The sequence below is a fragment of the Sinocyclocheilus anshuiensis genome, unplaced genomic scaffold (assembly GCF_001515605.1).
Source record: "Sinocyclocheilus anshuiensis isolate Anshui unplaced genomic scaffold, SAMN03320099.WGS_v1.1 scaffold124, whole genome shotgun sequence".
Lineage (NCBI taxonomy): Eukaryota > Metazoa > Chordata > Actinopteri > Cypriniformes > Cyprinidae > Sinocyclocheilus > Sinocyclocheilus anshuiensis.
This window is the reverse complement of record NW_015554082.1, coordinates 112766-130567: the sequence shown is the minus strand read 5'-3', so window position 1 is coordinate 130567 and position 17802 is coordinate 112766. Positions and strand designations below refer to the sequence as shown.

General features: G+C 36.3%; 1 long non-coding RNA gene across 1 annotated transcript in view; it reads left to right on the top strand.

Annotated features, from left to right (window-relative positions):
• The first annotated feature begins 9259 nt into the window (after positions 1–9259).
• The window catches only part of LOC107669073 (uncharacterized), a 10004-nt gene continuing 1461 nt past the window's right edge, over positions 9260–17802 (top strand). The window contains exons 1-2 of the long non-coding RNA XR_001631945.1: positions 9260–9389; positions 16903–16908. This is a non-coding gene — a long non-coding RNA (uncharacterized LOC107669073). The remainder of the gene's footprint in view (positions 9390–16902; positions 16909–17802) is intronic.

Sequence of the window (17802 nt, the reverse complement as noted above, 5' to 3'; positions counted from 1 at the left end):
AGCGTAGACAGGGGAAGCCACTCGCAATGCGGGCAGTCGGCTCCCTTGAAAGCCAACTCTGCGTGCTTCGCTCCCAAGCAAACCGCACACAGGCTGTGTGTATCCCCACCCGTGATGTAACGTGGGCAGGGCGGAACACACAACCTATAACGTGGCTTGCTCTCGCCCTTGAAATGCTTTGTCTTTGCATGAGTTTAGACATAGCTGGAGCTTATAGACTTTTCAGAATTGACAGACAACAATAAATATGACTGACACACTCAGAGCGCTTCGCTGAATGACAGAAAGCTGACGCTTGCTCCGCCGCACGTGCTTTTATAGCTTTCTGGTCATGACGCCCCCCGCCCGTGACGTCCCACTCAGCTATTGGACTGATTTCACATGTGATTCAGAGCTTGGTCACAGAAAGCGTTCCCCTAGCGTTTTCCGACGCAGCTCGAGGTCCTGAAGAGGAACCAATACAACCCATCACAAACAAGGCATTTGCTGCATCCAGTGGGGACATAGGATTCGACAAAGGAGGCTTGCGGCAACCACATGTGACGACCCCGTGCTGGACACTGCTTCATCCACGGTGAAAGCCGATTCGGTGATTGACAGTGCGAAGTAACAATACTACAGCGAGAATAAAAGTTACGCCTTCTTTCTTTGGTCCAGGGTCACATATAGATTATCTTTGCCTTCACACTTAAAGTTCAACTTTAAAAATACTAATAATTTAGTAAAATTGTTAAATGTAATCTTTAACAAATCTCAAAATGAATAACAATTTTAAATTTTCAAGCATTTATGCAATTTAGTTATTTCAGTTCTTTCTGAAATTTGCAAAGTTAACACAAATCCGTTATTTCCTTTTAATTTAAAGCAGTTTAGCATAGGGCTCCAACATAACAAGCATGCAAAAAAGAGAGAGAAAACTAATTAATTAATTACAGTATATACACACTACCATTCAAAAGTTTTGGTTATTAAAAAATCAAATAATAAAAAAGATAAAAAAAAAATATATAATTTCATTCCGCAAGGATGCATTAAATTGATTATGAGTGAGAGTAAAGACATTTATTGTGTAAAGAAATCTTATATATATTCTATCTATTATATATATAATATTATAATATATTTCTCTTAAATAATTGCTGTTTTTAAACTTCTTATTCAAGAAGTGTAACAAAATGGTTTCCACAAAAATCAGAATCACAAAAATCACCAAATCAAAAACAGTTTTTTTTTTTGCAATTGAAATAATATTTCTCAATGTTTTAGTGTGTTTTCAAATAAATGCACTGTACATTTAAATAAATGTAGCCAATGAACTCATAACAATATATACTCATATTGATATATGATATGTATATATTCATAATAGGTTAACCTGCAGAGTAATACAATGAAATTAAAATTAGGACCAACACCGTCTATTTGTCCAAGTGTAATTGAATGCAATGATGTCATCACTTCATTGGAGTATTATAACTGACTCTTTCTGCCATTACAATAAGAGCCGTCATAGACATCTATGTGATGAGGAGTCACAGGTGAGCATCAGAAAGAGCAAACGCACTTATGAAAGAAATCCAGAACTAAGTGTTCTAAGAATGTCAACTATTGAGAAATTGCTCTCGAGTTGGGGGTTTGGAGTGGGTGTTGACTCTGGGGGTGGGGTGCTTGTCCACTGAAGAGAAGAACATGAAATTTATTCCATTTCTTGTCAAGTTCATCTCTTTTTCCCCTCGGTACCCTCCAGGACCCTGGCTTGTGGTACCAGACCCAGGAAACATAACAAAAGGGGCTCTGTTGCATCTCTGCCCTGCAGCCCAGCTCTCCCCTGAGGTCTGCCTGACCATCGATCGCAAGCTACATGACAAACAAGCAGAATGAACCGCCCAGCAAGCAGGACCACTTCAAACAGGAATCATTCTGTGCCTGTCAATTACCCACACTTACTGTGTCGAACTCGTTCGTTTTCAAGGTCCCTACCAGCTGTGCATGAGCAATGTTCAATAATGCTTCTGTAACTGTTTACACTTCCTTAAAAAATGTTTTTAAAGCAAATAATATTTGCTAGATTCTTTATGGTTACAGTGATGGGACTGGTCATACAACTGAGATATCACATGCTAAGGTACATTTAAAGGGACAGTTCGCCCAAAAATGAAAATTATGTCATCATACACACATCCTCATGTCGTCAAAAACCTGTTTGACTTACTGCAGTGAGATTTTTACAGCAGAATTCCTAAAGTGTTCTTTTTCAAATAAGGAAAGTAAATGGTGACAAGCTTAATTACAACTTACATTGCATTCTGTTCCTCACAAAAAGCTTTCATGTGGTCTATACAAGACTTATATTCCATTTGAGTCTACTACTTATATAATGTTTTTATGGTGCTTTTTTGGCCTTTTTGTAGTTTGACAGCCTACTTTCAGTGAATGTCAAGAAAGGTGAACATTCATCAAAAGTTCTCCTTTTGTGTTTCACAGGAAAAAAAAAAAGTTTTGGAATGACATGAGGGTGAGAAAATAATTTTAACTTTCAAGTAAGCTATGCATTTAAAACTTAATTACTGGTATTCGCAAACACCAGAATACTTCTAATAAATAAATGTACTGACAATTATGCTTTTATTATTCAAGGCTATTCTATTTCTGCCAAACACAAATCCACTCACCTCCATTCCCCAATCGTCTCCCACTCCTCTGTTCCCCCTTGCCACTGAGTGGCAGCCTAGAGGATGGATCTCATGCTTGCAAATGCGCTACTCACTGGGAGTATTCAGTCAAGGGCTCCCTGGTGGATCTACCAATTAGCCTAGGCCTCCGGAGCCGAAGATGTGAAAAAATGGCAGTCTAGGAGGAGCTTTTTGTACCTGAAAACCTTTAGATAGGGTCTGATAGAGACGTTTAGAGAAAGCTGAGGACCACAAGGGCAGACAGACACCTCCATAATTACAAATACATTCTTATGGATAGAGGGAAGACAATGTCATCCATTTTGTCATTTTCACTATCGGCAGCTGCTGCTAAGTACCTACTACTAGACCTGATTATATGTCATAAGCAAGGTTGTGCAAAATTCAGAAATTAAGTATTAGCTCTTATTTAATGAATGAATGTAAATTTAAACTGAAATAGCCACAACCCACAGCTGAATTTGAATGACAGGAAGAGCACACACTGAATCACATCAAAGAAAATCAACACAGGTAATGCATTCTGAGAAATTGCATGTCCTTCCACTGTTGTTCTTCTGTTTGTCTGTATATCTATAAAAAATTTGGGGTTGGTATGATTTTTTAAATGGTTTTAAAATAAGTATTTTATGCTCATTAAGGCTGCATTTATTTGATCAAAAATACATTACAATTGTAAATGATTACAATTTAAAATAATTGTGGTCTATTTTAATATATTGTATGATGTAATATACTCCTGCGATGACAAAACTGAATTTTCAGCAGCCATTACTCCAACTTTTGAATGGTAGCATACTTGTATTTAAATGTGAATTGCATCATATTCAGGAATTGAATCTGAACTTAAAAGGCATTTTCACTTCAGTTCTGAATAGTGCACAACCCTGTTTTGCAGATCCCCAGAAAATCTGTTCTTTTGAAAGTTTCAACCAATCGTCTATTTATTCCAAAGTTTTGTCGAAGCAACATTCGGGTACTTAACTTCACCCACATGGAACTTGTTAGCAACTTTACAGCACAGCGAATGTCTGCTTACACTATCTTCAAATAGTGAACAGCATTGAGGGCAGGGGTGGGGGAAGCCACCTAAAGTAGGAGTGACACTGCGGGTGAAGTTTGACAAAACTCAGAAAGAGACAATGGCTGAGAGAGGTTTGAATGCTGTGATTAGCGGCAGGAGCGGAATAAGGGAAACGGCTGGACGGTGAAGATACTGTTTCTGCAAGCCTCAACCCATCTCTAAAGGGTAAACACAACGCCAGCCTGTTTGATTTATGGTGCACGTCACATACTGAGTGGCCATTATTCCCTGTGAAAAGCCAGAGCATCATGGGAGGAAATGTGTCCATAATGTAGCTTTTCACAGGTAAACTGAGGAAAGTAGAGAATGAGATTTGTTAAATACATTTCCTGCCCGTGAAATGCAATTTGATGAACTGTCCCTTTCTGCCTCTTCAGTGTTATGTATTTTGTTAATGTGTTTGTTCAGAAGTGCCGTAAATTATGGGAGACATGAATAGAAGCAGATCTTTTTTCTCTTTTCACCGCTTACAATTTGGAGTGTGATTAATTTCCAGATATCTCTCCCCTTTTTCTCATATTCATGTGCATGGTCCCTACAATGCTTGTTTTCCTATTTATGTGTCAAGCATGCAATTCACAACAAGGAGGTGTCAGAAGTAATTAATAGGACCTATTCATACTTGCCCTAATGGAGAGAGGAGGACCGTATGAGCTTCAACAGCCATTTAAATTAAATAAGTTCAGCGACAAGCACTTCATTGTTTTTCGCTCTTTTACTCTTTTCTGTGTTCCCCGTTCTTTTTAGGAAGTTTCAAAAAGTGATTCAAAGTAAAAAAAAAAACAAAAAAACAAACAACAACAAAAACAAACAAACTGGGCTCGCTGAAAAAAACATGCCTCTGCCTAAATTTGTGCAAAAAACTCCAAACACGTACAATTCACTTTTGTTCCTTTTCACGTAAATTACAGTGGTGGAACAAGTACTAAAAAAAAAAAAATGTACTTAAGTAAAAGTATTGCTACTTAAAGAATAGTTTACTTGAGTACAAGTAAAAATACTGAAAAATAATATGACTCAAGTAGAGTAAAAAAGTAGTTTGCTGAAAAACTACTCAAGTTACTGCATTGCAAAGTACTTAAGTATTATTTTTTCTGTCTTTACCGAAAATGAGGCGATGTGAGCTTTAATAAAACATTAAACACTCTCATGTAATGTCTGTTTCACAAGTGAGACTCATAGAAGTATTAAACTTATGACATTCCAGGAAATCCCTTATATGGACAAATGTAGCAGATATCACTACAGCTGAATAACATGCTATTTAACATTATGACTGCTGAAACATGAAGGCAATAAACACACAATTGCAATGCACTGATAATCGACATAGCCTGTATCACAATATAGAACTTTATAAAACAATACATCTTCTGTCTCATTCTGTGATAAGGTGCAACATGAAACCACAGAAGCAAGCCATTTCAAACATGACTGATGTTATATAGTTATTTTGGAGCAACATGCTATTCATTTCATAAATTGTCATGTTTGATGCTGTGCTAAACAAACACATTATCTATCCGTTGTGATTGGTCTACTGCATACAGCGCATGTCAGAAACGGAATGCCCATCACCAGTACTGGAATACGGCTTATCAATAATTCATCCTATACCTATATATCCTATATATATATATATATATATATATATATATATATAATGATAATAATAATAATGTGGGGTATGTATAAGGATAAGGTTGGGCATCGTTTAAATTTTAGTGATTCTGATTCCAATTCTGCTTATCAATTCCAATTTTTATAAATTCCTAAAACAAACATTCACGTGTATTCACAAGTCTTATTGCAAAACATTTCATTGTAGCTGAATAATATGAATGAAAATTAGAGGCTAAAGCACACTTACACAAGGATGTGTGTGCAGCAGAGAAAACAGCACTCGAGTCTTCTTGACTTGAATGGTTTAAAATCACATTAAAAATGTAGCTTGTTAAAACAGCAACAGTGGACTCCAGGCACATTTTCGGTAGAACAAAATAACAGCATTTTATTTAACATGTTAACTAGGCTTGGGAATCAAAAATCGATTCCAATTCTGGAATAGGATACTTAAGGTCAGGAATCGGATACTTGCTATGAAATAAAAAAAAATTGTACTTTGTACATGTCTCATGAAACAAGAGTCACAACACTTGATAAAAGACATCAAAGACTTAAGCAAGCTAAAATGGCACGGTTGTTTTACCAAATGTGTTTTTATCTTACGTTTGCGTTTGATAACACTATAGGTTAGGTTTAGTGGTACATTATTTTCAAATGCGACAGAACTTAACCTTTTAGAGATATGTACAACAACCAATGTAGTAAAATATCGACAGATTCACATTTAACTGTTCCAGATAAAACTGGATGCACTTTCAGCACCACACATTGGACATTTTGCTTTGAAAGTGTGGCAAAACATGCAAGAAGCAACGTAATATCATTTTGCAGAAATGTCACCACAGACATGTTTTTTTTTACTGAACCCAGGTTGAATAAAACAATAAGCCTTGGGACACACAAAACACCTACTCTGACATGACTTTGACCAGTCTGCATTTTATGAAATCATGAACAATAATGGAAAATGACATCATGTGGTTCATTTCCAGAGCTGGAATATTAGACAGTTTCACAATCACCCCCATAAAATATACATTGATATATATATATAGTCCCCTCTTTGAGTGATATAAAGGGTGCTGATAGCCTCAGATGGACACAGTTTAGCCTTCATAATATCGCCAACAATCCAGTTGGCCTCCATTACCTCAGTGCACTAATGGAGGCACGAAGTGACATGTGTGACTCATAATGTTTTTGACTAAAAGCAAAATGAAAAATTTAATCAAACGACAGCAGTTAAGATGGAGCTTACTGAATAGCATTAAAATCAAAAACTCATTACTCATATTAATATGAAAAGATATAACAAGCAGAAGTTGGAGCAAAAATGCCATCTGACCGCAAGAAATGTAAATCTCTCACAAGCCGCCCATCCCCTGGCTATTACTGGAATTGCTGTGATCTTTGCTTTTGCGAGCTGTTGACCAGGAATAAGATCTAATTGACTCGGTGCAGGGGAGGTATGGGAATATACATAAACATGTCAACCTTAAGCACCTTTATAATTTACCAGAGCTTGGGTGGGATTGGACATTAGGATTTTTTATAGGTTCCACAATGGAGACAAAATTGTTCTTTAATATAACTGAGGATTTATGGCCTTTTCCTCCTGCAGTAATAAATTCTGGATTTAGCCCCCTACTTTAAGGATCGTTCCATTGTTCCAAGTGTAGTTTGCATAAAATGAATATTCAAAATACTGTTCCTGCAAAAACAGGCATACCAGATTTCAGATGAATAATATGCTACCATTAGTACTAAGGTCAAAAATAAAGTAGCAGAAAACTGAAAACTATTATACTTTGACCTGAGACAATAAAATGACCAAACGGTGCCACCAGCTTTTGTCATAAAGTAGTAGTAGGCTTGAATACATCATACTATAATGTTGTGGACCTTTTTGATGCAAAATATGCAAACTACTTCTAAATATGTGCTCTCTTAATGTTGCACAAAAAGCATCCTGATAGGCAGTGCTTCTGTGTGGTTTAATATTACCGGGCATCTACACAGAACAGAAGAGCTTTGTAAGTATTCCAGACGATTGTGAAATCACATGACAACATGACTATGAGCTGCCATCAAAGACATCTACAACAGCTGTTGTTGTGACTGGGCCAGTCAGACAAAATCTACAACATCCAGTCTTGAGGAAGCTACTGTTTGAATAAACTATGCTTCAAACCAACAATAGCTCACTAAACTGACATTTAATAATTAGGAGTCAATTAAGTTTCTTTTTTTTCCTCCAGCAAGAGCATATTACACAATACATTTATAATGTTAGAACATATTTATATTTCAAATAAATGCTGTTCTTTTGAACTTTCTGAATCATGGAAAAAATGCATCACATTTCCACAAAAAATATTAAGCAGATCAACATTCAATATTGATAATAATAATAAATGTTTCTTGAGCAACAAATCCATCATATTATGATTTCTGAATGTTCAAGTGACACTGAGAGTGACACTGGAATAATGGCTATTGGAAATTCAGCTTTGCATCGCAAGAATAATTTACAGTGTAAAGCAAGCATAGCATTATTTCTGGCAGGTCATGTTAGTCAAGCTCGCATCAGCTGACTCTCAGCTGATCCACATCTACCTATAGGGATGCGACACCTATCTCAGCACCCATATATAAGGTCCTTCAGTATTATCAGCAGCTTTCACGTTGCTCAATAACTAATTATCCTCCATCCCCATCTCCTCCTCTCATCAGTCAGGATTAGGCCTACTGATTCTCCTTTGAATCAGACTAATTTCTAAAATGTTACATTAAATTATTGAACTTTTATGATATCTGTAATATATTTATGTTGGTTCTGTTCTGTTTACCCTGGGGCTTTATTGCTGCTCTCCCTGCCCTTATCCATGTTAGGCTGCATGGATGCACAGGGAGTTCTTGCCCAGAACACAACCATACCGCCAATCCAAACTGTATACTAATTGTCAGTCATCTTTGACAATAGTGGTCCTGACAGAAATGAACATTGTGTCATTCTGTTGCTCACCTTCATATCATTCCAAACCCATAAGACTTCCTTTCATTGTCAGAACACAAATGAACTTTTTTAATATTGATTTTTTTATATTCTTTCATTCTTATTGTCCATCCACTGAATGTCTATAGTCCCTATAAGATCATTTATAATCCAAGTCTTCTGGAGACAGTCACTTTATATGATTTAATTTAGGCTTTTATTTACATATAAATATTAATCAGCAGATTCAGCACAAATGCGTAGAGCTCATTAAAAATGGTAAAGACAGAAGCACAACTGTGCTTACTTGACATGCAAGAACAAATCTCGTTGGTTCTTGCGGAAGCACAAACTCGTCAAGTAAGCACTTTTGATCTTCCGTTTACCATATAAACTACTCGATTTGTATGGATTGTTTACAATGTCTTCATGAACTTTCTAAAGTTTCGGTGAAATTGGAAAGATATTTTTGAAGATGAACAAAAGTTATGGATTTGGATCAACATGAGGGTAATGACAGAATTTTCATTTGTGGGAGAACTATACCTTTAAGATCATTTTTGATGGTTTCTCTTATTTACAGTGAAACTTTTGGTCTCATTTCAGCTCCAGCTTCCTGTCGTACAGTCGAAGTCGTCTTCATTGTGCCTCTCCAGCAGGCTCCGGCGCTGGAGCGTCGTCCTACGGGTTATCCAGTCTGCCTCCCAGTCCCCAGCCTGGGTCCAGCCAGGCGTCCAGTGCCCTGCCCAGTCCTGGTGCGTCCTCTAGCATTCCAGAGCCTCAGCTATGTGCCCATGACCTTGAGCCCAGCGCAAAAGGACCAGCTGTTCTCTCCGCTCCATCACCAGCTGCCCTTCATGCGTCAGGTGTTCGTTGACGGTCTGCAGCTTGGTGAGTTGTTCCTGATATCTCTGGAGCATTTCAGCTTGGCATGAGAACACTGTTTGCAGGTTCGACACTTCCGCTGGATTCATAGGTGGTGAAGTATTCTGTAACAGAGACGCTGGAGTTTGGTTAGAATCCATGAGCGGAAGTTTATTAAAGGTCAAGGCTTTAAACAGATGTCGATAATCAGGCAGAGGGTCAAAGTCAGAGAAGCAGGTAGATCGTTCGTGATACACAGGGGCAGAGGCAGAGACAATAGTGGAAAGGCAGGCAATGAGTCAAAACACAAACATCAGTCCAATCAGGCGTCAGAACAGAAGGGGCAGAGTACAAATACCGTGAGTCAAGAAGTCAGGCAGAATCATACACAGGAATCAATCAGGAACAGAGGAACTATAACGCTTGGTAAGGCAGATGAACTGGCAATACTTCGCGACCAGCACATGGACTGGTCTCAGTTTACATGAGAGTCAAACAGGAAATGGAAGTAGAGGAAGCAGAGGGAGTGGAGCACGGTCAGTACTCGGGCGAGGGCTCCCTCTGCTGGCTTGGCGTTACACAGAGACTATATTAAAACAGTAATCAGATACAGTATTTTAAATTATAACAATTTCACAGTTTTACTGTTTGTACTTTATGTTTAATAAAATAAATGCAGCCTTGGTGAGCATAAGAGGCTTCTTTCAAAAACATTTACAGAAATCTTACTGACCCTAAACTTTTGAACAGTAGAGTACATTGAAGCTACTTAAGAGAGCAACATTGTTTTAAATTTATATGAAATTCTGGCACAAAAACACGTTTTTTAAAAAAATATAAATTCCAGTGCAATGGTGTTAAACTTTGAACTGATACATTTACACTAACAACAACTAAATAACACCATAATTTATGTACTTTTCTATTTAACTATTTAACATAAATATATTTAGATTTGACATCTGAGTGGACAGATAACAATTGGTGATCCAGTTTATTTACAAGAATCATCCAAACAAATGGATTCGTTAGAATGAATCAGACTTTCCAACTCTACATATGAGACAGAGAGACAAGAGTGTTTCATTCATCATTAGTTATTCAATATTAACTTATCACGCTTAAAATGATATCTACTACGAAAGCATTATTGCTCGTGAGATACAGTTTAAATGTTACATTTCCAATGTTCAACAAAATTCAATCCAATATTTTCAGCGAACCAGCTTTTGTTCAACTTTTGTTTCACAGATTATGATATTTTGACTAAAAATGAACTTTCTAAGTAACTAAACAGCAGCACAGTGGAAGTCACACTCACTAGCACAGGAAGCGGGAGACTTTAATGGTGAGTGACTCACCATACCAGAGTTGCATAGTTAAGATGGAAACATTTATTGTTTTTGATGTGCAGCCTTTTTAAAGTAATCCTCATGCTAGGAGCTGCAAGATTCAGGAAACTGAACTGAGCAAGTAAGCAATTGTCTGGTAGCTGCACGAAGGGTTACCACGTAACAGTTTCTCACGCATAACTGTGCAGCCCTTTATTCTTGTTCAATCTGACAGGTGAAGAGAGGAGGCTAAAACCATGACACTTTTGAAATGTTTGAGTCCTTTGTTTAACCTGGTTGTTCACTCCATGTATACAGACATCACACTGTGCTCATGGTTACCATGGTGCTCAGACAGCGCTGACGGCTCATGTTCACTTCCAAGTACGTCTCTGTCTCTTTCTCTCTCTTGCTCTCTGACTGTTTAGTTGTCTCCATAAATGGTAGGCCACTCAATAAATATACCAAGCCAGAGCTGTGATCTGTGTGAGATTTCAAATAATGAACTGTCTTTACCGCTGAGTATTGCTTCGTGGAAATGCAACAAAACAACAAAATGGTCTAGTAATTTTCAATCCAGTACATGGAACGCTGCATTTCAAAGTAAAAAAATAATGAATGCACAGTTAATATGTTGTTTTCCGATTGAATGCATTTTATCTTGCATTCTCATTTACTTCACCGATGCTTGCTGGAAAGCAACTGTGTTGTTTTTTCAGGTTCAAATGATTAATTAAATTATATTACAGTAGCACATTGAGTGCCTCCTGTAATTTTTCACACCATGAACTGTGTTCTTCAAACGGTCCAGCAGCTACCGCATGGTTTCATTAGACCACGTCCTTGTGGTTTTATCCATAGTCTTTTATATTCCCGGTGGTCTTAAACAACACTGTTTGTCTAACTGTGACATGGGTTTATAAACTGAGCCTTCTGTGACAATTTTTCATGAATTAGCATAGTTTGCTTTGTGCTTTGAGAGAAATTGAGAGAAATCAGTTATCACACAGGATGGTGAGGGCCATAACTCACTAATATATCTAGTTAGTTAGTCACATTTAAATTGGTAAGCATACTCATTGGGATTAAAAACTACAGGGGAAAAAAATCTCACAAGAGTGATATGCCCAAGAAGGGAGCATAGATATACAGACAACATAGCAAAGATAGCTATCATATGCTGTAAGAGTCAATGATAAAAAAGAAAGAACAAAGGGGGAAACATTTCATATAAAGTTTATTTCAACACAGAATTGCACAGAATAGCAATAAATAAAATGCTAGCTATTTTGAATACAATGGTATACAGAGGTTTATCATTGTTTCCAAAAAGGCATTCTAGATATTTTGCAAAAATCTTATAAAAAAAACATCATATTATGAATTTATAAATAATCATGTAGCGATTGAAAAAAAAAATGGCATACTACACAGAAAGCCAAGTTTTATTAAAAGCTCATCCTGACAGCAATGAATTCCTCCTAAGGCGATTAATATGAAACTTAAACGACAGCTCTCCTGCTCGTCAAAACCATTCTTTCTCGGTTTGTTAAAAATAATGGTTCATTTTAAATGATAGGCCGTCAAATGGACACAGTTTTCCATCTGCACACATACACCACAGTGCTTTCTTGGACTAAATCTGGCCAGGAAATTACACACTACCTGCCAAAAACTTGACAAGGTCACAAAAAGAAAAAATGAAAGAAGAAGAGAGGAAAGTAAAGACTAAATAAGACCGCAGGATAAAAGCAAAGGCAGTACTGCAGGTTTTTGGATGGGGTCTTGTACGCTTCTGGCGGTGTATTGGATGAGCCCAGTGCAGGCCATGAGTTATCCAACGAAAGGCTAACCGGCAGTCTTTCTGCACGTTGACCCGTGGATGTGTTAAAAGTAGACATCAAAAACGCTCGGAGGGACGAAAGGAGGGGTAGTAATCACAGCTTCTAGCCCAGTTTGCTTTGATAGCTCTCTGGCCATCATAGCAATCGATGCTGTAATGCACAATCAAGTGTAATGTGCATTTGCAGCGAGCCCGTTCAATATTGTTCAATCTCAAGCCAAGAGAAGGAGGGACTGTGCCTTTCATTAAAATCAATGGCATTGTCCTTACAAGAATTAGTGCAATTGGAGGAGATTATTGTTATTTTTCTGTCTGAAACTCTAAAAAGAGAGCAGTTGTGATTGAGTTGTGGTGGTGAAGTTCAGCGCTTCATTGCACAGTACTTCACCTTTGTCCACTTTGTTTTTTTTGTCCTATCTATTCAGTTATTTAAAAAAAAAAATGTTAAAGTTAAAAAAATCAGTTCATAAATATCAATAATTCATTCTAATATTTTTGTGGTGCATAAAGTCAAATGCCAGGGTGGCCTCTCTAGAATGTATACAGGTGGGATTTCCCTACTAAAAACAAAACAATTGGTATAGCTGTTAGATATACATCATAGCAACAAAGCATCTTAATAGAGATTTTGCGGCATGTAAATATATCCATGCAGTGCAGTACAGTTATTGACTCGTTAGATTGATAAAGATGATGCATTAATGAAAGAAATGAAGAACAGTGCTCAGTGTTAAAATAAGTATAAAGTGTGATAAGCCATGAAAAAGTTATTTTTTTGCTTCTTATTGCACTTGTACACAGAATGATGTCAAAATGGCCATCTGAGAGAGTATTCAGGTAAACACGGTCAGTTATGACTTGAGGGAATGTAAATAATGTGAATGGAAAATCTGATGTGTATCAATATTGTAGATTACTGCATTAGATCTTAAAGTGAAAGCAGCATAATAAAACTCATTAATTTTAATCAAACAAAAGAATAAGAGAAAATTAATCATTGCTCTGGACTGAATGATCTTAAATGGCAGGACTTGTTCTCTTTTATAACTCTGTGGAAAATACAAATTATGCTCAGATAGTATCTCTTATCATGTCTGTAGTTTTTCTCACCTGATTTATAACTAATGCATACTGTATTTATTTGGCCATTGAGGATCACATCGAATGACAGCTGTGTCCCCCCAATTTAAAATGGCTGCTATGCCCCTGCAAACAACATTCAGAAACATGCAGGGAAATAAAAATATGAAATAGGAACTGATATTATAGAAAGAACTCACATAGACCATTATGACTTATGTGAAAGCCAAGAAGTCTCTTAAAATGTAATATAATTTGTTTTTATCACAAGGCAAGGTTAGTTTAGGTTGTAAAATTGTGTGTAATATTATATTTATGGATTAATAATCGACTGTTTGCAAAAAATATACTTTTGACCTTAATACCAGAATATAATAATTAAGATCACACACAGGTATTCAAGGTGTAAGGAAGATATGTTTTTACTTGGTTATACCACTTGACATTTTTGAGTCAAAAATTCAAACTCAACCTTTTTTTGAAAAAAACATTATAAAAATGTTTTTTTTTTTTTTTTTTAAACCTAATGAAACTCGCATGAATACAAAAAGTATGTCACGTGAGATGGAGCAATGGGCATACTCTAGGCTTCACTATGCTGACGGCAAATTCTTCTTTCTTCTTTCTTCATTTAATTATAAAGCACATTTTAAAACAACCAAGGGTTGACCAAAGTGCTGTACATAGTTGTAGAAAACACACAAAAACAGTACAGTAAAAATTTAACCCAGCATACATTTTTCAAATAAATATGATTTAAGCATTGATTTAAAAACAGACAGAGAAGGTGCTGTTCGAATGGCAACAGGGAGATTATTCCAAAGTGTTGGCCCAGCAATAGCAAAAGTTTGGTCACCACGATGTTTCAGTCTGGACCTAGGGATGGATAACATTTTTAAATGCCCTGATCTAAGTGGTCTCACTGATGTGTGTGAGTGCAACAACTCAGTGAGGTAGACTGGCACAAGATTATTAAGCGATTTTTAAAACCCAGATAAATATTTTAAATTCAACTCTGAATTTTACAGGCAACCAATGGAGAGAGATCAAGACAGGAGAGATGTGCTGGGATTTACGTGTTCTCGTCAAAATCCTGGCTGCTGTGTTTTGGACCAGTTGTAAACGCTCCATGGATGAGCAGTTAATCCCATAATAAAGTGAATTACAATAGTCTAAATGGGAAATAACAAATGCATTAATTACTTTTTCGAAGTTCCTGGTTGATAACAAAGGTTTCACTTTAGCCAGGCGACGAAGATTGAAAAAACACACTTTAACTACTCCATTTATCTGTTTGTCGAGCTTTAGACCAGAATCAAGCCAAAAACCTAATTTTTTTGCACATGGAGTAACCCATTGAGTTAAGGAACCAAAGTTACATTTACAGGCATTAAAAGCGTCACTAGGTCCAAACAGAATTACTTCAGTTTTACCTTCGTTTAGAGTCAAAAACATTTTTCTAAGCCATGACTTAAAGGCACAATATGTAAGATTTTTTTTTATTAAAATATCCAAAAAACACTAGAACAGTGTTATATATTTGCTGACTTGTGTACTTACATTATCCCAAATGTTTCGAAGAATGTTTAAATCCAGAGAAATAAGCAATTTTAACTAGTGACACGGACCGTGTCCATAGTGTCATTGTGTCGCCTGCCAATGACGTCATAACCCCTCGATTTCTGGTTTTGTTTTGTAGAAAACATGGAAACACCAAAGACACTTTAATATGTTATGCGTTTTATTAGACAGGTGACGTCCGCACAGAGTAGCATTATAACAGAACATTCAAACGTATCTAGTATGATAAAACAGCGCTACTTCCCTCATTCCAGATTCTGTACTAAGTAATTTCCTGAACCCAGATTGAAAAGTTTCATAAATATTGTTAGAACTCAGGAAAGCTTGTAACTGAGTTAACACTGCTTTTTCCAGAATTTTAGACATACAAGGTAAATTAGAGATTGGTCTAAAGTTGGACAAAATAGATGTATCTGAATTTGATGTCTTTAAAATTGGAGTAATTGTTGCATATTTTAAACTATCAGGAACCATTCCGGTGTTCAAACTCATGTTTATAAAGGAACATACATCTGCACAAACAGTATTTATAACTTGTTTTAGAAAACATGCAGGCATAACATCATGAGGAAAAACTGTGGGTCTTAAATGTTCAATGACCTTTTTACAGGTAGGGAGAGTAACAGGGTCAAATGATGACCAAATAGCAGTACTCCATGGTGTATCAAAATTATGTATGATTATGTATGAAATTATATATGTGGTCTCATCCCATCTACTTTCTCAAGAAAGAAAGTTAAAACATTTTCGCATAACGCCTCAGTCATATCAGTAAAAAAATTTACCACCGGATTTAAAACAGAATCAATCGTTGGAAACAATATTTTAGGACAATTGTAGTTGTTATTAATAATCTCCAGTAAATATTTAGATTTGGCAGACTTGACTGCTTTTTGAAATGTTGAGAGAGAATCCCTCATGAGTTCATAGGAAACCTGCAACCTATCCTCGCGCCATTTGCGTTCATATCTCCTCCAAATTTAAACTTCTTGCTCATCATTGCCTCTCAAGCACTGAAACACTCAAATGTAAATAACTTATATTACTACTATGGTTCTTGAAAAGTGTGAAGATGAAAAACATTTTACTTCAGACATCTTTCTGGCCTTGAAGACTACAAAGTCTGAACTGAGTTGGCTGATCTCTCTTGACCCCTCCTCTCTCTTTCTGTCTCACCCTCCTGTCTACATCCCTACTGGGACAGAACATCGCGGTGGCCTCTCAAACCTGAGCTCCTCTGATTGCTGGAAAGCGGTGAAGCAGGGTCAGCCTCAACACATTGCTGGTCAACAGATGCACAGTGATCAAAGGAGAAGACTTAGGAGTGTAAAACTGCTGGGATTTACAGTTAAGCTGCTATTTCCTGTTCAGATTCTAAACAGAATCTTCAGACATGTGCATCAAGGTGTTGAACAGTAGATAAAAATAAGAGAAGTTTTCTCAAAATGCCAAGTAAACATGCATTTTAGAAATGTAGCCCATGCACTCACCACACAAAGCCCTGAGTTTCATTGTCATGCCAGCCACATATGTGAGTTCATTGTTTGTTTTACATTGCACTGAAGTAGTTTTAAGCAATTTCACACACAGCCCAACAGAGGGTAGTATTATCTCAGCATGTAAGCCAGTGTGTAGTGAACACTACATAAGAGCAGAGCTTTTAGTGTTCTGACACACTGTACTCAAACTGTGCCATGGAATTTCATGCTGGCACATAATCTAACAGCTCCCTAAAAGCTGGCATACATTTACACACTATCCTTAAATAGATGGCTAAGAATGGCTGTAGTTCAGGATCACATTAGTTCATGGTGCTTCATTTAGTAAATGTACCTACAATATATAAATATAGAGATGCATTATTTGATCAAAAGTGAAAGTAAACATTTAAAATGTTGCAAAAAATGTATTTCAAATAAATTATGCTGTTTTGAACTTTTTTCATCAAATAATTTCAACAATTAAATATGTCACAATGGAATGGAAGTATTTCTTCAGTATTGTGATGTATATCCAAGTATAACATCAAAAATATTCTAAAATGCTGTATAAAAATGCAGAGTGGGGACTTTAGGAACAAAAAATTAGAACATTAGGAATGCGAGCTTGCAGTGACAAGGTTTAAGTGGCCTAAAAATGAAAACATAAGTAAAAATAAAACATGAAACATTTGCACAGGTGAATTGTTAACAATAAGATCTATAATGTGATTCAGAAAAAAAGGGTTTCCTTTTTATGTCAACTTTAAGCAGCACAACAAAATGAGTATACGGTATTACAGCAGAATCATGTGACACTGAAGACTTAAATAAATTCAGCTTTGCCATGACAGGAATACATTACATTTTACAATACATTAGAATACAAAAGAGTTAAACTGCAATAATATTTCACAACATTACTGTTTTTACAGTATTTTTGATCAAATAAATGCACCCTTTGTAAGCAAAAGAGGCTAACTTTTCAGAGATTAGAGAGCTGCAGGAATGACGTCAAAACCCAGAAGACTAATTTGCCATGGGTTCCATCAAGATTTTCCTATATGGTTTTATAATGGGGTTTTTCAATTTATGAGTAAAATATGTCTGTGGTAATCTTGACGATACTTAATAAACTAGTAACTACTAGTAGTAGTTTGTTACTTATAGGAAAAATGTTATATATATATATATATATATATATATATATATATATATATATAAACA